The sequence below is a fragment of the Scyliorhinus torazame genome, chromosome 3 (genome assembly GCF_047496885.1).
Source record: "Scyliorhinus torazame isolate Kashiwa2021f chromosome 3, sScyTor2.1, whole genome shotgun sequence".
NCBI lineage: Eukaryota > Metazoa > Chordata > Chondrichthyes > Carcharhiniformes > Scyliorhinidae > Scyliorhinus > Scyliorhinus torazame.
In genome coordinates, this window is record NC_092709.1 from 124,087,308 (window position 1) to 124,108,271 (window position 20,964).

Genomic DNA, 20,964 nt, shown 5'->3' on the forward strand with positions numbered 1-20,964 from the left:
TCTTATCCCTGCCCTGTGCCACACCGAAAACCCTCCATCTATTCTCCTTGAGACAAACTGGTGGTTCCCCTGTATCAGGGTCCACTCCGAGGCCCCCACTTCCCCCCTGTGCCGCCTCCATTGCCCCAAAATTTTGAGGGAAGCCGCCACCACCGGGCCCGTGGGTACCTCCTTGGAGGGAGCTGCAGCGGCACCGTTGCCAGCGCCTCCAGACTCGTACCCTCACGAGACGCCGTCTCCAGCCTCTTCCATGCCGCCCCCCTCCCCCTCCATCACCCACTTGCGCACCATCACCGCATTGGCGGCCCAGTAGTACCCACAGAGGTTGGGCAGCGCCAGCCCCCCCCCCATCCCTACTCCGCTCCAGGAACACCCTTCTCACCCTTGGAGTCCCTCGCGCCCACACAAACACAGTTATGCTCCTTTGACCCGCCTAAAGAAGGCCTTCGGGATAAGAATGGGGAGGCACTGGAACAGGAACAAAAACCTTGGGAGTACCGTCATCTTGACTGACTGTACCCTACCCGCCAGGCAACGCATCCCACCTCTTCAACTCCTCCTCCATTTGCTCCACCAGCCTCGTGAAATTTAGTCTATGCAGGGCCCCCCAGCTCCTGGCCACCTGGGCCCCCAAATACCTGAAGCTCCTCTCCGCCCTTTTTAGTGAGAGCTCGCCAACCCCCCTTTCCTGGTCCCCTGGGTGAACCACAGACAACTCGCTCTTCCCCATGTTGAGCTTGTACCCTGAGAAACCCCCGAACTCCCTGAGGATCCTCATTACCTCCGGCATTCCCCCCACCGGGTCCGCCACATATAGCAGCAAGTCGTCCGCATAAAGCGACACCCTATGCTCCTCCCCACCCCGCACCAGCCCCCTCCAGTTCCTCGACTCCCTCAGTGCCATAGCCAGGGTTCAATCGCCAGTGCGAAGAGCAGGGGGGGGGGGACAGGGGACACCCCTGCCTCGTCCCTCGATGCAACCGAAAGTACTCAGACCTCTTCTTGTTCGTGGCCACACTCGCCATCGGGACCTCGTACAACAGCCTAACCCACCTGACGAACCCCTCCCGAAACCCGAACATCTTCAGCACCTCCCACAAGTACTCCCACTCTACTCTATCGAAGGCCTTCTCAGCGTCCATCGCCGCCACTCTGCGACTGATTTATTAACCGACAACAGCCACTGCCATCTTCCTTTGTGCCAGGTATGATTCCAACCATGGATAGTTTTCCTTGGATTCCCATTAACTCCAGTTTTGCTTAAGCTTATTGATGCCACACTCGGCCAACTGCTGCCTTGACGTCATGGACAGTCACTCTCACGCCTTGAGTTTAGCTCTTTTGTCCATGTTTGCACCAAGAAATTAATGAGGGCAGGAGCTGAACAACTGGCAGAATTCAAGCTGGGCATCAGTGAGCTGAGTAATCACTGCTTGATGGCACTGTCAAGGAAACATTGCTTCATTTTGCTGCTAATCGAGAATACAGTGATGGGGCAGTAATTGGCCATGTTGGTTTTGTCTTTTTTTTAACAGGACATACCTGGGCAATTTCCCACAATGCCGGGTAAATGCCAGTTTTGTAGCTGTGCTGGAACAACTTGGCTAGGGATGCGTCACGTTCTGCACCAAAAATCATCAGAACTAGTGCCAAAATATTGTCAGGTTACCCTTTACAGTATCCAATTCCCACAGCCATTTCTTGTTATGTGGAATGCATCAAATTGCCTGAAGATTGGCATCTATGATATTGGGGACCTCTGGAGGAGGTCGAGGTGGATCATCCACTTGGTGCTTCACTCTGAACATGGTTGTAAATGATTCAGCCTTGACATTTGCACTGATGTGCTGGGTTCCTCTATCACTGAAGATGGGGATCTTCGTGGAGCCGCCTCCTCATATTATTGTTTAATTCATGGACTGGTTGGGCCGAAGGGCCTGTTTCCATGCTGTAAACTTCTATGATTCTATGGGCAACTGGGACTAGCTTAATGGTAAAAACTGGGCGGCATGGACTGGTTGGGCCGAAGGGCCTGTTTCCATGCTGTAAACTTCTATGATTCTTCTATGAATTGCCTACCACCTGTTTTGTTATGTTTCCTTTGTAACATAAGCGGCTTCCTTGTGTTGCATTTGTCAAGGAAGGTTGAGACGTGTAAATAACTTCAACTCATTTATTTACACTATGTACACTTTTATAACTTGAGTTCGACACGACTGCTAATCCTATTGTAGCTACCTAAACTGACTGACCAGCTGCTGTCTTCCACGTGGTGGGTGTGATAATGAATCAACCCTGTGCCTCTCCTCACTGACTGTCTCCACTGGCCGAAGGGGCTGATCATGTGTGTGGTGTCCTTTATGTATGGGTTGGTGTAATGCCTCCCTGTGGTCGTGTCACCTCCTTGTGTATCGTGAATGTCCATTGGTCGCCTCCCATCTGACTTATCTATCGGTTGAGTGTGTGTGTATGATGTTTCTGGTGCTCCCTCTAGTGTCTGTCTAGCTTCCATGTATTTACAGTGATGCACCACCCACCCTTCATGGCTGGATGTGAGAGGACTGCAGAACTTCAACCTCACATGCTGTGTCTGCCATATGGTATGCAAGTAGTCCATCCTGTATTGAAGTTTCACCAGGCTATCACCTCATTTTTAGGTGTGCCTGGCACTGCTCCTGGCATGCCTCTTCATTGAATCAGATTTGATCCCCTGGCTTAATGGTGATTGTAGAGAGGGAAATATGCTGGGCATGAGGATACTGATTGTAATTGAATACAATGTTGCTACTGAGGGTCCACAGTTTTTTCACTTGTGTTGGTTCCCTCACCCACCTGCCACAGTTCCAGTCGAGCAGTTGTGCCTTTTAGCACTCAGCCAGCTCCATCAGCAGTGGTGTCAACAGACACCCTCGGTGATGGACATTTGTGGTAGCGTGGCCCCTTTTAAGAGACAAGCCCTCACGGTTCACAAGGCCCACGCAGGGCCTATCACGTGAACTCTGCCCAATGATTTTAATTTACCAAAATTCACTAGACTCTGGGGTGGTCCCGGCGGATTGGAAATTAGCAGCCGTGACACCACTGTTTAAAAAAGGAGATAGGCAGAAAGCGGGTAATTATAGGCCAGTTAGCTTAACTTCGATAGTAGGGAAAATGCTGGAATCTATCATCAAGGAAGAAATAGCGAGGCATCTGGATGGAAATTGTCCCATTTGACAGACGCAGCATGGGTTCATAAAGGGCAGGTTGTGCCTAACTAATTTTGTGAGATGTTTTGAGAACATTACAAGTGCAGTAGACAACGGGGAGCCAATGGATATGGTATATCTGGATTTCCAGAAAGCTTTTGACAAGGTGCCACACAAAAGGTTGCTGCATTAGATAAAGATGCACATCGTTAAGGGTAATGTAGTAGCATGGATAGAGGATTGGTTTATTAATAGAAAGCAAAGAGTGGGGATTAATAGGTGTTTCTCTGGTTGGCAATCAGTAGCTAGTGGTGTCCCTCAGGGATCAGTGTTGGGCCCACAATTGTTCACAATTTACATAGATGATTTGGAGTTGGGGACCAAGTGCAATGTGTCCATGATTGCAGACTACACTTAAATGAGTGGTAAACCAAAAAGTGCAGAGGATACTGGAAGGCTGCAGAAGGATTTGGATCGGCTAAGTGAATGGGCTAGGGTCTGGCGGATGGAATACAAAGTTGACAAATGTATCCATTTTGGTAGGAGTAACAGCAAAAGGGATTATTATTTAAATGATAAAATATTAAAACATGTTGCTGTGCAGAGGGACCTGGGTGTCCTAGTGCATGAGTCACAAAAAGCTGGTTTACAGGTGCAACAAGTGATTAAGAAGGCAAATAGAGTTTTGTCCTTCATTGCTAGAGGGATGGAGGTTTATTTGTTGTCAATAAGCCCATGTTCTGTTATATTGGAAGTCTCCCTAGTATTGCCTCGAGCCACCACATTGGCAACAAGTGTAAGCCAGATGGATCGTAAGTCCACAGTGGTTTAGAATTAGAAGGTGAAGGGAGAAACCTCCAAAACGAAGAGAAAAGTTGAAAGCGTCAACGGCTTTATAAAACAGTGATTGAAAATACCCATGATTGGAAAGCTCGATTCATTTGACTGTTTGACTGGAGCCAGTATATTGAGAGGCTTTGTTACTTCTTTCTATCAAATTAAATAACCGGGGAGAATAAACAGAAGGTTATCCTATTAACGGTGTTGCAACCTACAGCATGATAAGAAATTTGACGCCCTGGAGGTTCCCGACAGAAAGTCATTTGACCAGTTGGTGATGTTGTTCAGGGGCATTTCAATCCCGATACAGATACAAGTTTAATTTGGCTGTCAGGGACCCAGGAGAGACAATCTTCACCTTCTTTGCCAGACTTCCAAATGGCCGAGCATCGTGTGTTTGGTACAGCACCCGGTGACATGTTGCAGAACCGGTTAGAATGTGGTATTAATTACATAAATATGCAGAAGTAACTTCTAGCTGAAATGAAGATAACCACAGACAGGGTGATCAAAGTTGCTCAGGCAACCGAGTGCACCGAGAGGGGCATGTCAGATATTCAAAGCATGCAAGATGATGAGGTGACCACGTGTGGGGCAGTATGATTGCAAGGCATGCAGCCAGATTGACGGGCACAGAGGAAGTTCAGTCATGTTCCCAGTACAGGATCATAGTCAGTGGTCAGGGAAAAAAATGGGTCGTCAACCCAGAAATCAAGATGATTTCTACTGATGTGGGGGGAGACCACCCCAAGAAGTGTGCTGCAGCTGAAAGTTTATTTGTTTTTGGTGCAATAGGAAGTGCCAGATCCAGGCACGTTGCCACACCAAGCAAATAAAAAAAAGAAGTCATCACCCCAGTGATCAAAGTGGAGAGGAATTCCGATGAAGAACCTGAAACGCACAGAAAGTGAAAGTGAACAAAACAGCCCCAATTGATGTAGTCCTCTTGGTAAATGGAAGACCACTTAAGATGGAGGCTGACACCAGCGAGTCAGCCATGGTTGTTGAACAAACTTTCAAATATCTTTGAGGTTGTTGTCTATCCGGATGACGTACTAGTAATAGGAGCATCACGTGAAGAGCAACTAGAAAGCCGAGAAGAGGTGCTGAGAAGGTCTCAACATGCGGGAATCCGACTGAATTGCGAGAAGTGCACTTTTCAAGCCAGTGAGGTCATTTATCTAGGATTCGAAGTGGACTCAAAATGCCTGCACCCACTCGAAGACCATAAGGAAGATTCCGGCACCTAAGAACATGGCAGAATGAAACTACTGTGGTCATTTTATTCCCAACTGAGGAATGACATTGCGACAGTACACTTGCTCTTAAGAAAATACCAGTGTTTGCATTGGAAGGAACTGTCAGGATATGCAGACATGCAGATATTGATATACAGACAGGCACAGACAGGCATCTAATGAACCCAGAGAACAGGACATGACCAATGAGCAGGCAGGACACTCAGGGGTGGTATCTCACTATAAAAGGCCCAAGGCACTCACGCTTCGCCTCTTACCACTGATGAACATCTACAGAGTGAGTCCAGGTGTATTTACAGTATCACACCTCCAGCATGTGACTAAGAGCTAGTCTGGTTCAGTCAGAGTAACCACACTTAGGTTAGCAGAGAGTCGAACTCATGGAGAACTGTGCTACTGGTTCAATAAATCAGATTGAACAACTTCAAGACCTGGAGTATCTTTTGCTTAAATTGCAGCCCGTGTTATCCCAGAGTACATAACACATCTTGCTACCAGGAGACTGCTTAATCTAGGTCGTTTACCTCAGTCCATTCCGTGACGACCAGCGAATGTATCCCAGCACCGTGGAGAAGATTCAGGCTTCTCACCAGCTCAGGACCTCCGGCAATCTCACTGCCAACTGGCGGACATCCAAGCAAAATCTTCTGCTGTACATCGAAGCTTCAGACCTCGTGGGTGCGTCTGATGCAAGGAAGAATCGTGCTTCTCCTCTCAAAAGCGGGTGATCAAGCCATCGAACTCTTCAACTCTTTTCACTTCACCGAAGGCCAGGACACACAAAGTTTCAGACTATCTGGACAAGTTTGACAGTCACTGTGAAGTGGACACCAATGAAATCTTCGAGCGCTACATATTCAAGCAGCATCTACAAGGTAAAGATGAGGCTTTCAACCCCTTCTTGACTCGCCTCCGCCTGCTGGCGCTGTCCTGCAATTTTGGTGGTATTGCTGACTCCATGATCAGAGATCAAATCGTTTTTGGAGTTCACTCTGATCCTCTGAGAGAGCAGCTGCTGAAAATCAAGCATATGCCCCTGCCAGTCGCGATTTAAACATGCACAGTGCATGGGCACGCCAGGAATCGCTATGCCCATTACAGATCGGCTGAAAATGAGAAACTTGCCTACCATGAGACAGAGAGTGTGCAGGCCATCTCCCGGATGCAGCGCCTCAGCATTGATGAAAGCGGCCATTTTGCGCGCTTTTCCCGTGGCCCCACGCATGCGCAATCCGAACGGGATAATGAAGTGGCTGACACCCGCACTGCGCATGTGCGATGACACGTGGAGCGTCAGGACGCCGATGTCATGACGTGCTCGAACTGCGGCAACGCCCACTTAAAGAAACACTGCCCTGCAAGAGGCAGGTGATGTTTAAACTGCGGGAAGCCTGGACACTATATAGCCTTGTGCAGGTCTACACCACCAGTCAGGGGCCAATGCTCCCAATTCCGACGACGGCGTGTTCAGAATGTGCAACAATGAATACAGGATTCTGATCCTGGCAGCACAATGGATCCAGAGGAAGAATTCCTGGACTCCGCCTACTGTGTGGGCATCATTACCAAATGTGAATATGCCACATCCAACTCATCACAAATTCAATCCATCCTCGCTGTGGATTCTGCGGACGAATGGCGAGCGGTGATGCAGGTCAACCACAGCTCCATCCAGTTTAACCTGGACACACGTGCTTCTGCCAACCTCCTCACACAGGCAGATTTGAAACGCATCAAGAAGCCCCCCAAGGTCCTTCCAGCAGCCTGCAGGCTCCTGGACAACAACAGAAATGCCATCACGGCACTGGGATCCTGCCATGTACTCGTCTCCAACCGGAACACCCATGCACGGTTATGTTTTGAAATTGTCAAGCCAGACAGGGCATCCCTACTTGCCGCACATGCCTGCAAGCAGCTGAACCTCGTGCACAACGACATCCTCCAATGTGGCTCTTCAGGCCGGCATTGACGACATCGTCGCTCAGTATCCGGACATGTTCGACGGGATGGGCATGCTGCCATATCGATACAAGATTCTGCTACGACCTGATGCCAAGCCAGTGGTCCATGCACCACGCCGCGTCCCGGCTCTGCTGACAGAGCGCCTGAAGGCACAGCTCAAGGATCTTCAGCAACAGGGCACCACTGTGACCAGTGGTGTTCCACAGGGATCAGTGCTGGGACCTTTGCTCTTTGTAGTATATATAAATGATTTGGAGGAAAATGTAACTGGTCTGATTAAGTTTGCAGATGACACAAAGGTTGGTGGAATTGTGGATAGCAATGAGGACTGTCAGAGGATACAGCAGGATTTAGATTGTTTGGAGACATGGGCGGAGAGATGGCAGATGGAGTTTAATCCGGACAAATGTGAGGTAATGCATTTTGGAAGGTCTAATGCAGGTAGGGAATATACAGTGAATGGTAGAACCCTCAAGAGTATTGAAAGTCAAAGAGATCTAGGAGTACAGGTCCACAGGTCACTGAAAGGGGCAACACAGGTGGAGAAGGTAGTCAAGAAGGCATACGGCATGCTTGCCTTTATTGGCCGGGGCATTGAGTATAAGAATTGGCAAGTCATGTTGCAGCTGTATAGAACCTTAGTTAGGCCACACTTGGAGTATAGTAGTTGCCACACTACCAGAAGGATGCGGAGGCTTTAGAGAGGGTGCAGAAGAGATTTACCAGAATGTTGCCTGGTATGGAGGGCATTAGCTATGAGGAGCGGTTGAATAAACTTGGTTTGTTCTCACTGGAACGAAGGAGGTTGAGGGGCAACCTGATAGAGGTCTACAAAATTATGAGGGGCATAGGCAGAGTGGAGAGTCAGAGGATTTTCTCCGGGGTAGAGGGGTCAATTACTAGGGGGCATAGGTTTAAGGTGAGAGGGGCAAGGTTTAGAGTAGATGTATGAGGCAAGCTTTTTACGCAGAGGGTAGTGGGTGCCTGGAACTCGCTACCAGAGGAGGTGGTGGAAGCACGGACGATAGTGACATTTAAGGGGCATCTTGACAAATACATGAATAGGATGGGAATAGAGGGATACGGACCCAGGAAGTGTAGAAGATTGTAGTTTAGTCAGGCAGCATGGTCGGCACGGGCTTGGAGGGCCGAAGGGCCTGTTCCTGTGCTGTACATTTCTTTGTTCTTTGTTCTTTGTATTTCCATGGTAACCGAACCGACTGACTGGGTCAGCTCGATGCTATGTGTTAGAAAGCCTTCGGGAGACCTGCGCATCTGCATTGATCCGAAGGATCTCAATAAGAATATAATGCGTGAACACTAGCCCATCCCGAAGCGGGAAGAACTCAGTGAGTTGGCACATGCACGTTTTTTCACCAAGTTAGATGCGTCACATGGATTTTGGCAAATCCAGCTGGATGAGTCCAGAAGAAGGCTCTGCACCTTCAATGCACAGTTTGGCAGATACTGCTATAATCGCATGCCGCTTGCCATTGTCTCGGCATCGGAGATCTTCCATCGCATCATGGAGCAGATGATGGAGGCCATTGAAGGGGATCGTGTGTACGTGCACGACATCATCATATGGTCCACAACCCCTGAAGAGCATGTTTCCTGTCTCCAGCTGGTATTCCGCCGTGCCAATGGCCTGAAGCTGAACAGATCCTAATGTTGCTTTGGCATGTCGACACTCAGATTCCTAGGTGACCAGATCTCTCAGCAGGGCATGCACCCGACACAGACAAGGTCAAGGCCATCAAAGCCATGAAGGTCCCTGAAGACAAAACGGCGGTGTTGCGCTTCCTGGGCATGGTCAATTTTCTGGGCAAGTTCATCCCAAACCTGGCCTCACACACCACGTCCCTACAAAACCTGGTAAAAAAGTCCACTGCCTTTGAGTGGACGGCAGCACATCAGGCAGAGTGGTTGGAGCTGAAAACCAAGTTCACCACTGCACCCGTCTTGGCATTTTTCGACCCAGACAGGGACACAAAGATCTCGACCGATGCGAGCTAGGATGGCATCGGTGCGGTGCTGCTTCAACGCGATGACACTTCATCCTGGTCACTGGCAGCCTACACATCGAGGGCCATAACGCCCACCGAAAAAATGTATGCGCAAATAGAGAAGGAATGCCTTGCTCTTCGCACTGGCATTCTCAAGTTTCACGACTATGACTACGGCCTGCCGACATTCACTGTCGAGACGGATCACAGGCCTCTGGTCCACATTATCCACAAGGACCTGAACGACATGACGCCTCGGTTGCAGCGCATCCTCCTCAAACTCAGAAGGTACGACTTTGACTTAGTGTACATGCCTGGCAAGGAGCTTGATGCACGATCAATCATTACTGAAGCAAGATTGTAATCCAATTGAAGGCTTTAATGAACAAGTAGTTACCCCAGCAGCTCTGGTACAGAATGACTGCTGTGGGTGAAACACAGACTCTTATGCTCTGCCTGCTGGGCGGAACCAGCAGGCAGGTTCCACCACTCATACTACAGTATAAGGTACATCCCACCTAGGTACCACGATACCCCTAATATAGCCGACCACAGAGCTGATGCATTGTCCCACTCCATCGCATTGCCTAGAAAACCGCTGGAAATCATCCGGCAGATTGAATCACAGGTGCAGCTGTGTGCTAGCACCCCCCCGGCGTCTGATAAGAAGGTGGTTCGTATCCGCGAGGAGACAGCCAAAGACCCCCTCTTGCAGCGTGTCATGCACAACCTCGCCAATGGCTGGCAGAAAGGGCAGCGCGCTCAATTTTACAATGTAAAGGACGACCTGACGATGATTGATGGTATCCTCCTCAAGCTTGACCGGATTGTCATTCCACTCAGTCTCCAGAGCTTGGTGCTCCGCCAAATCCATGAGGGACACCTGGGCGTCGAGAAGTGCAGACGCAGAGCCAGGCAGGCTGTCTACTGGCCCGGTATTAGCCAGGACATCTCGAACATGGTCCTCAACTGTGCGACCTGTCAACGCTTCCAGCCAGTGCAGAGCAAGGAGACGCTCCAGCAGCATGAAATCGAGACCTCCCCGTGGTCCGAGGTTGGCATCGACCTCTTTCCTGCGAATGGTCATGAGTACGTGTTGATTATTGACTGTTTCTCCAATTACCCTGAAGTCGTGAAGCTCTCAGACCTCACATCTCGGACCGTCATCAAGGCCTGTAAGGAGACATTCTCCAGGCATGGTATCCCACGCACTGTCATGAGTGACAATGGCTCGTGCTTCAACAGCCACGAGTGGTCTATGTTTGCCAAATCATACTGTTTCAAACATGTCACTTCCAACCCACACTACCACAGTCCAATGGGAAGGTTGAAAAAGGGGTGCACATTGTGAAACAGCTCATCTGCAAGGCCACAGATTCTGCTTCTGACATCTACCTCGCGCTGCTTGCGTACAGGGCGACCCCACTGTCCACTGGCATGTTGCCGGCTCAACTCCTGATGAACCGGGACCTGCGGACGACACTTCCAGCCCAACCTGGATCACCTCCCGGTGCTGCAGAAGGTGCAGCAGCTCCGAAACCAGCAAAAGCAGGGCTATGATGCTCGTGCCACTGATTTTCCCGTGTTATCCTCGGCAGACACTGTCAGGATCAAGATACCAGATGGTGGCTGGTCTGCTCCAGCCATCGTTGTTCGACAGGCTGCGCCCCGCTCGTATGTTGTACGTATGGCTGATGGTTCTGTTGTGTGACGAAACAGACGGGCACTGCGCAAAGTTGCCTGCCCACAACCGCTTTCTTCTCCGTTTCCGTCCGTTGTTTTGCCACCTCCTGATACCTTGAATTACGAGGCCACCAGTCAGGCTTCCATCCCGCCTGTCAAGGCGCCGTCGTCCCCACCGCCACCTCTCCGGCGGTCGACAAGGATCAGACGCCAGCCCCAGAGACTGGATTTATGAACATTTGTTTTGTTTGCTATGTTCTGTTTTTTTACATGTAAATACGTTCACATATGCCACCGCTTGTAAATATGTTAATATATGCCACCACATCTAAGTACGTTTCCATATGCCAACAAAACATAAAATAAAAAGGGAGATGTCATGATATGCAGATAATGATATACAGACAGGCTGTGACCTCTGACATACCCGTCACCAGGGATGATGATGGTGGTGTCTGGGACATTATGTGTAAGGTATCATTCCATGACTAGCCTGTGGACACCTCTCCACATTTTGGCACAAGGCCCCAGATGTTAGTAAGGAGGATTTTGCAGAAGCGACAGAGTTCAGGTTTGCTGTTGTCATTTCCAGTATCTAGATCAATGCCAGGTGGCCCACCAAGTTTCATTCTTTTTAGACTTTGCAGCAGTTTGATACAATTGAGTGGCTTGCTCGACCAGTTCGGAGGGCATTTAAGATTCAACCATATTTGCCTAATTGCACCGAGGATGCTATTCGGCGCTGAGGACACTGGTTCAAACCTGGTCCCATGTCACTGTCCATGTGGAGTTTGCACATTCTCTCTGTGTCTGTGTGGGTCTCGCCCCCACAACCCAAAGATGTGCAGGGTAGGTGGATTGGCCACGCTAAATTGCCCCTTAATTGGAAAAAAAATAAATTTAAAAAATGATTCAACCATATTTCTGTGGGCCTGGAGTCACATATAGGCCAGCCCAGGAAAGGACATAAGTGAGGGAAACAGATGGGTTTCTAGAACAATCAATGATAGTTTCATGGTCACTGTTACTAAGATTGGGTTTTAGTTCCACATTTTATTAATTGAATTTAAATTCCCCCAGCTGCCTCGATGGGATTTGAACCTGTATCCATGAGTCTCTGGACCCAGTGACATTACGATTACACCACCATTTCCCCCTAACATGGATTCACGTTGTAATTGTGAGCAAAGAGTGATAAACACAGTGCCAAATACCCGCTCGCCTGGCCACGCAGGAAATGTGACATATAGAAGACCTTTCTCTGATGATGCTCATGGCTCACCGGGATCAAGTCTTCTCGGACTTGGCTTGCTTGTGGATGCATCTCAAAGAGGGTGGTAAACTCCATCTAAGGCTAAATACTGGCACAAGACTGATGATCACTAAGTATAATAAGGGAAAGTTGAAAGTTCAAAAGAACTTTGAAAACACAGTTCAAAAATGCGTGAAACCTACTAAGAAGTAAATGATTGGGGACCGCCCAGTCTGCCTAAACGATTCAACGTGACGGCGTGGGTCGGTATCATCACTCAGAGGATATCCTCATTGGCTCTCGTGTGGGCATGGCTGTTGCCTTCACCGGTGGTGCACCACAAATGACTCGGGGTCAGCTGAGAAGGTCAGTGAGGAAGGTGGCTCATCTCTCAGGTGGCGAGTGTTATTTCTCCCCCCCCCCCCCTCACACACCTCGGGGGGGAACCTGTTCCATTTCCTAAGGTCGAGGGAGGCTCAGATCAGACATGGCAACCCGCTGAGTTTAAGCATATTACTAAGCGGAGGAAAAGAATTGTACTGAACTTTGCACCATAGCAGTCCGAGAAACACAACAAACTGTGCCTGGCAGTATGGTTGCCAACACATGTCCACCTTTCCTGGAGCATTCCAGACTGGCTGTAATATGAAACAACTTCAAGACAATTAAGCATCCATGATAATTGCACCTTAATGAGGTGCAACTGCCAATGGAACAACTGATTCAGTCCGAAATAGCTTCCTTATAAGTTATATAAATTCTGCCTTTGTATTTGATTTCTCTGGTTGTGGAAAATTGTTTCTGCTTTTGCTCAGTGGTTGCCAATCATAATCCAGGGAAGCATGAGTGATAGGGGACTTGATCCCTCAGTCCTAAGGGAGGGTTTTAAAGACTTGAAACAGTGACTGACTCTTGTTTTTCCACAGAAAAGGAACAGGGAATGGAGTCTGATAATTCATTGTTAATTAAATGCATTCAGTCAATGTGCTGTTAACACCAAAACTAATTAAGAATGTGGATGTATCTCAAAGGTATTTGATCAGAAACTGAAATAGATTATTTTGGCACTGTGATGCATTGGAAAGATAACATTTGGAAAATTGCACAATCATGATTGCAACAGCATTGCTGAATTGGAGAAGAATTTGAAAATTTTGACAATTAAGTTATGAAAATAGTATGACAGAATTTTCATTGCTTTTCTCCCTTTATTCTAACCACTCTGCCGGCATACACAGCATTTTGGTCTTTCCTGCTCTAACAAGCCTTTTCATATTTGCTACCACTCCCCTGTTTAACAGCTCTGCTCCAATGGCTAGTATTTTGGCTTTCCATTCACCGGCCGCTGAAAGAAAGACATCACTTAACCCCAATCCACAGATCAGGGATGTCACTGCTGGTCCACTGCATATCAGGATTTTATCATCAGACAGTAAATCATTCCAAACATGCTTCATCCCTTCTCCTTCCCGTATTCTCTCCCTTTAAAATATTTGTCTTCATAACATATCCTTACCATCTTTTGTGAGGGCCACGAAGAATCTAGCACGAGTTTTAAGGATACAAAGTAATAACATTTATTTACAATAACACATACATATATATATATATATATATATATATATATAACAGCAGCAGCAACTTCCCTTGCTGCACACTCCTTCCTGCTGTTTCCAACTTGGCCAGCTTTATTTATACTTGGAGTTTACTAATGGTTTCTCCGCCCCCCTCATTGGGGAAGCTCGTACTCCCACAGGATTGTGGGATTGTCATTAGTCCCCAGCCAATGGTAAGTAGGCAGGTTATAACACCATCCTTTGTCCAACCTCCTCAATGCCCCTTCTGTCTCTCTCACACCCTCATATTCATATTTATTCCTCTCCATTGTCTCCATTCTCCTTCCCATCTAGCTCACTGTCCAGATTTCTGCACCGCTACTTCCCTTCCCTAATTTTCGTGTCTCCTCATTCATCATCCACATCACCATGGGTGGAATTCTCCCAAGTCCTCGCCGGCGGGTTCAATGGGGGGATGGGAAAAATATTAAGGCCTTGAAAAATATTACGGTACATAAGTCCCCAAGGCCTGATGGGATCTATCCCAGAATACTGAAGGAGGCTAGAGAGGAAATTGCTGAGGCCTTGACAGAAATCTTTGGTTCCTCACTGTCTTTAGGTGATGTCCCGGAGGACTGGAGAATAGCCAATGTTGTTCCTTTGTTTAAGAAGGGTAGCAAGGATAATCCAGGGAACTACAGGCCGGCGAGCCTTACATCAGTGGTAAGGAAATTACTGGAGAGAATTCTTCGAGACAGGATCTACTCCCATTTGGAAGCAAATGGACATATTATTGAGAGGCAGCATGGTTTTGTGAAAGGGAGGTTGTGTCTCAATAACTTGATAGAGTTTTTTGAAGAGGTCACAAAAGATGTTTGATGCAGGTAGGGCAGTGAATGTTGTCTATGTGGACTTCAGTAAGGCCTTTGACAAGGTCCCTCATGGTAGACTGGTACAAATTGAGGAGCAAATGTGTAAGGAGATTACAGATAGCTGCAAGAAAAATAGGGTGGTAATAGTAGGGGACTTTAACTTTCCCAACATTGACTGGGACAGCCATAGCATTAGGGGCTTGGATGGAGGGAAATTTGTTGAGTGTATTCAGGAGGAATTTCTCATTCAGTATGTGGATGGACCGACTAGAGAGGGGGCAAAACTTGACCTCGCCTTGGGAAATAAGGAAGGGCAAGTGACAGAAGTGTTAGTGAGGGATCACTTTGGGACAAGTGTCCATAACTCCATTAGTTTTAAGATAGCTATGGAGAATGATAGGTCTGGCCCAAGAGTTAAAATTCTTAATTGGGGCAAGGCATTTTGATGGTATCAGACAGGAACTTTCAGAGGTAGATTGGGGGAGACTGTTGGCAGGCAAAGGGACGGCTGGTAAATGGGAGGCTTTTAAAAATGTGTTAACCAGGGTGCAGGGTAAGCACATTCCCTTTAGAGTGAAGGGCAAGGCTGGTAGAAGTAGGGAACCCTGGATGACTCGAGATATTGAGACTCTGGTCAAAAAGAAGAAGGAGGCATATGACGTACATAAACAACTGGGATCAAGTGGATCCCTTGAAGAGTATAGAGATTGTCGAAATAGAGTTAAGAGGGAAATCAGGAGGGCAAAAAGGGGACATGAAATTGCTTTGGCAAATAATGCAAAGGAGAATCCAAAGAGATTCTACAGATACATAAAGGGAAAAAGAGTAACTAGGGACAGAGTAGGGCCTCTTAAGGATCAACAAGGACATCTATGTGCAGAGCCACAAGAGTTGGGTGAGATCCTGAATGAATATTTCTCATCGGTATTCACGGTGGAGAAAGGCATGGATGTTAGGAAACTAAGGGAAATAAATAGTGATGTCTTGAGAAGTGTGCATATTACAGAGGAGGAGGTGCTGGAAGTCTTAGCGCATCAAGGTAGATAAATCCCCGGGACCTGATGAAATGTATCCCAGGATGTTGAGGGAGGCTAGGGAGGAAATTGCGGGTCCCCTAACAGAGATATTTGAATCATCGGCAGCCACAGGTGAGGTGCCTGAAGATTGGAGAGTGGCGAATGTTGTGCCCTTGTTTAAGAAGGGCAGCAGGGAAAAGCCTGGGAACTACAGACCGGTGAGCCTAACGTCTGTAGTAGGTAAGTTGCTAGAAGGTATTCTGAGAGACATGATCTACAAGCATTTAGAGAGGCAAGGACTGATTCGGGGCAGTCAGCATGGCTTTGTGCGTGGAAAATCATGTCTCACAAATTTGATTGAGTTTTTTGAGGGGGTGACCAAGAAGGTAGATGAGGGCAGTGCAGTAGACGTTGTCTACATGGACTTTAGCAAAGCCTTTGACAAGGTACCGCATGGTAGGTTGTTGCAGAAGGTTAAAGCTCACGGGATCCAGGGTGAGGTTGCCAATTGGATTCAAAATTGGCTGGACGACAGAAGACAGAGGGTGGTTGTAGAGGGTTGTTTTTCAAACTGGAGGCCTGTGACCAGTGGTGTGCCTCAGGGATCGGTGCTGGGTCCACTGTTATTTGTGATTTATATTAATGATTTGGATGAGAATTTAGGAGGCATGGTTAGTAAGTTTGCAGATGACACCAAGATTGGTGGCACAGTGGATAGTGAAGAAGGTTATCTAGGATTGCAACGGAATCTTGATCAATTAGGCCAGTGGGCCGACGAATGGCAGATGGAGTTTAATTTAGATAAATGTGAGGTGATGCATTTTGGCAGATCGAATCAGGCCAGGACCTACTCAGTTAATGGTATGGCATTGGGGAGAGTTATAGAACAAAAAGATCTAGGAGTACAGGTTCATAGCTCCTTGAAGGTGGAGTCGCAGGTGGACAGGGTGATGAAGAAGGCATTCGGCATGCTTGGTTTCATTGGTCAGAACATTGAATACAGGAGTTGGGACGTCTTGTTGAAGTTGTACAAGACATTGGTACGGCCACACTTGGAATACTGTGTGCAGTTCCTGTCACCCTATTATAGAAAGGATATTATTAAACTAGAAAGAGTGCAGAAAAGATTTACTAGGATGTTGCCGGGACTTGATGGTTTGAGTTATAAGGAGAGGCTGGATAGACTGGGACTTTTTTCCCTGGAGCGTAGGAGGCTCAGGGGTGATCTTATAGAGGTCTATAAAGTAATGAGGGGCATAGATAAGGTAGATAGTCAACATCTTTTCCCAAAGGTAGGGGAGTCTAAAACTAGAGGGCATAGGTTTAAGGTGAGAGGGGAGAGTTTCAGAAGTGCCCAGAGGGGCAATTTCTTCACTCAGAGGGTCGTGAGTGTCTGGAATGGGCTGCCAGAGGTAATAATAGAAGCAGGTACAATTGTGTCTTTTAAAAAGCATTTAGATAGTTACATGGGTAAGATGGATATAGAGGGTTATGGGCCAAGTGCGGGCAACTGGGACTAGCTTAATGGTAAAAACTGGGCGGCATGGACTGGTTGGGCCGAAGGGCCTGTTTCTATGCTGTAAACTTCTATGATTCTATGAAAAGGTGAAGTCACACGGGATCAGCGGTGAGCTGGCAAGGTGGATACAGAACTAGCTAGGTCATAGAAGGCAGAGAGTAGCAATGGAAGGGTGCTTTTCTAATTGGAGGGCTGTGACTAGTGGTATTCCGCAGGGATCAGTGCTGGGACCTTTGCTGTTCGCAGTATATATAAATGATTTGGAGGAAAATGTAACTGGTCTGATTAGTAAGTTTGCAGATGACACAATGGTTGGTGGTATTGCGGATAGCGATGAGGACTGTCCGAGTATACAGCAGGATTTAGATCGTTTGGAGACTTGGGCGGAGAGATGGCAGATGGAGTTTAATCCGGACAAATGTGAGGTAATGTATTTTGGAAGGTCTAATGCAGATAGGGAATATACAGTGACTGGTAGAACCCTCAAGAGTATTGAAAGTCAGAGAGATCTAGGTGTACAGGTCCACAGGCAACACAGGTGGAGAAGGTAGTCAAGAAGGCATACGGCATGCTTGCCTTGATTGGCTGGGGCATTGAGTATAAGAATTGGCAAGTTATGTTGCAGCTGTATAGAACCTTAGTTAGGCCACACTTGGAGTATAGTGTTCAATTCTGGTTGCCACACTACCAGAAGGATGTGGAGGCTTTAGAGAGGATGCAGAAGAGATTTACCAGAATGGTGGCATTATGGAGGGCATTAGCTATGAGGAGCGGTTGAATAAACTCGGTTTGTTCTTACTGGAACGAAGGAGGTTGAGGGGCAACCTGATAGAGGTCTACAAAATTATGAGGGGCATAGACAGAGTGGATAGTCAGAGGCTTTTCCCCGGGGTAGAGGGGTCAATTACTAGGGGGCATAGGTTTAAGGTGAGAGGGGCAAGGTTTAGAGTAGATGTACGAGGCACGTTTTTTACGCAGAGGGTCGTGGGTGCCTGGAACTCGCTACCGGAAGAGGTAGTGGAAGCATGGATGATAGTGACATTTTAGGGGCATCTTGACAAATACATGAATAGGATGGGAATAGAGGGATACGGACCCAGGAAGTGTAGAAGATTGTAGTTTAGTCGGGCAGCATGGTCAGCACGGGCTTGGAGGGCCGAAGGGCCTGTTCCTGTGCTGTACATTTCTTGGTTCTTTGTTCTTTGTATATAGCTGGATCGCAGGTGGGAGTGCTGCCTACTGTGGTTTATAAACCAGTGGAAAATCAGTCAACTGAAGTGTTGAAGGATGAATATTCTGGGATTTCTCTGGATTGTGTAGTAACAAGGTTGCAAAGCCACAGTTTAAGACAAGAGTAGGGATGTGCAATTATCAGAAATGATTTTTGATCAGATGGTTGAAAAAGAACAAGAACAGATGGAGGATGAGGCGGATATTTTTAGTGAAGGAAAATTGGCCGAGTTACAACAGAAAGATGTAGAAATAAAATGGATACATCAGAAAGCATATACGGAAGAGGAATCTGAGAGTATACCAGAGAGTTATTACCGTAAAAATTATGTCTTGATGAGAAAATCGATACCTGTACATGAATGAATGAATGAAATGAAAATCGGTTATTGTCACAAGTAGACTTCAAATGAAGTTACTTTGAAACGCCCCTAGTCGCCACATTCCGGCGCCTGTTCGGGGAGGCTGTTACAGGAATTGAACCGTGCTGGTGGCCTGCGTTGGTCTGCTTTCGAAGCCAGCGATTTAGGCCTGTGCTAAACAGCCCCATATGCAGGCGGATGAAAAGTGGGCAGAAGTTCATCAAGTAGTATTGCCGGTAGGGTATAGAAAGGAGGTGTTGCGAGTAGCACATGAGGTACCAGTGGGAGGTCATTTGGGAATAAGGAAAACTCAAGCTAAAATCCAGAAACATTTTTATTGGCCTGGACTACATAAAGATGTATTTAAATTTTGTCAATCATGTCACACATGTCAAGTGATAGGGAAACCTCAAGCAGTGATAAAACCAGCACCCTTAATACCCATTCCAGCATTTGAGGAACCTTTTACAAGGGTCCTAATCGATTGTGTAGGACCGCTTCCTAAAACAAAAATATTGGAGAATTGCAAGGGACTCTGGTCAGATTGAACTAAATTATCTGATTCTAAAGAGAAATGCCGAGGAGTAGAGGAATGGATGGATCATGTAGAGACTTTGTTCAAAGAGACTGTCAATCGAGAAGGATTTCAGTTGGAGGAAGAAGAGCAAAGAAAAATGGACTATATTATTATACCTGTTTGCATGTGTTGTTTTTTTAAAAAAACGAAAAGGTATATTTGCTGTGCACATTTCTTAGTGGATGGTGAAAAATGAAACCATCTTGAAGTTGATGGTTTATTTTTTTTTCTTGGGGGGAGGTGTCATGTGAGGGTACCTTTAAGACATGGATGTTTAAGCAATGTACCTTTAAGAAAACAGTGATGACAGAGAGTGGGTGGGGCTGAGGTCAGGTCAGCCATTTTGCAGTTTGGTTTTGCATTTTAAAAAGTGCCTGGCTGGTTTTGTTGAGAGCAGTTTAAAAGTAGAAAGCCAGTTTGAGACAGCAGCTTGAGAAGTTCTGGTTTGCTGTGATCTACTTAGAAGGGAGAAAGCCAGGTTTGAGAAAGCAGTGTGGGTGTGTCTGTAGGTTTACAGAGAGCTGCATGAAGAAAGCAAGATGCTGGAGCTGAAGTCACCCAAGCTGATATATCTCTGCCTTTCTACAGAAAATATATATATCCTTTAACCTGATGTGATACTGTTTAAAGGTGTTAAGTCTCTTGGAAGTTTGAAGGAACATTTTAAGGAGTTATTTACTGTTGCAATATTTTCTGAGTTATCTTTGAAGTAAGGGGTGTTAAGAGATCCAATGTTTATTTCAGATGTTAAGTTGAGTTCATGGAATAAACAGTGTTTTGTGTTTAAAAACCCATGTGTCCATAATTGTAATCCCACACCTAGGGAAAAAGCCATGTGCTAGGAAAAGCAACAAATCCATTAAAGGGAGAGGTTGGTTGAACTCCATGATACATTTTGGGGTTCTGAAAACGCCTCGCCCATAACGATTTGAAAACTTAGCTGGAATCAACCTACATAGATGTTTTTGATTGGAACGGTGTTCTGCACAGCAATGTCATAGGTCGCTAAACCCATTCTACCTAGTTTATTCTCACAAATACATTATAGGATTGCAATAACTGTCCATTCACTCCGGCTCTTATCAGGGCGATGAATTCACCTCTGGTTTAAATTTTTCAGCACTTCCTCATTGTCCAAATGAATTTTCGGAAGTTATTGTCAGATTTTGACTCTTCATCTTCCCCCTGCTTCGTTACTGACAAGATCTCATGCTTGTTTTCACCTCCTCTAACCCAAGACTTCCTTAACATGTTCACGTGATACACTCTGTGTGATTTGCATCTATCTGAGGTGCATATCAGGTAGTTTACCTCACTTCATTTCTGTTCAATGTAATACGGCCCACTGAATCTAGCTTTTAGGGATTCACCTTACACAGGTAATAACACAAGCACTCTCTTTCCTGTTGTAAAACTCTGGGTCTGGGCCTTCGTATGAGCCCTTCATAGAACATAGAGTCCCTACAATGCTGAAGGAGGCCATTGGTCCTATCGAGACTGCACCGACCCTTGGAAAGAGCACCCTACTTAAGACTTACTTAAGCCCATGCCTCCAACCTATCCCAGTAACCCCACCTTATCTTTCGGACACTAAGGTGCAATTGATCATGGTCAATCCACCTCACCTGCATATCTTTGGACT

General features: G+C 46.9%; 1 protein-coding gene across 4 annotated transcripts in view; it reads left to right on the forward strand.

Moving 5' to 3' along the window:
- Positions 1–20,964, forward strand: part of ndst3 (N-deacetylase/N-sulfotransferase (heparan glucosaminyl) 3) — a 1,764,928-nt gene that overhangs the window by 586,560 nt on the left and 1,157,404 nt on the right. The gene's annotated exons all lie outside the window — the stretch shown is intronic.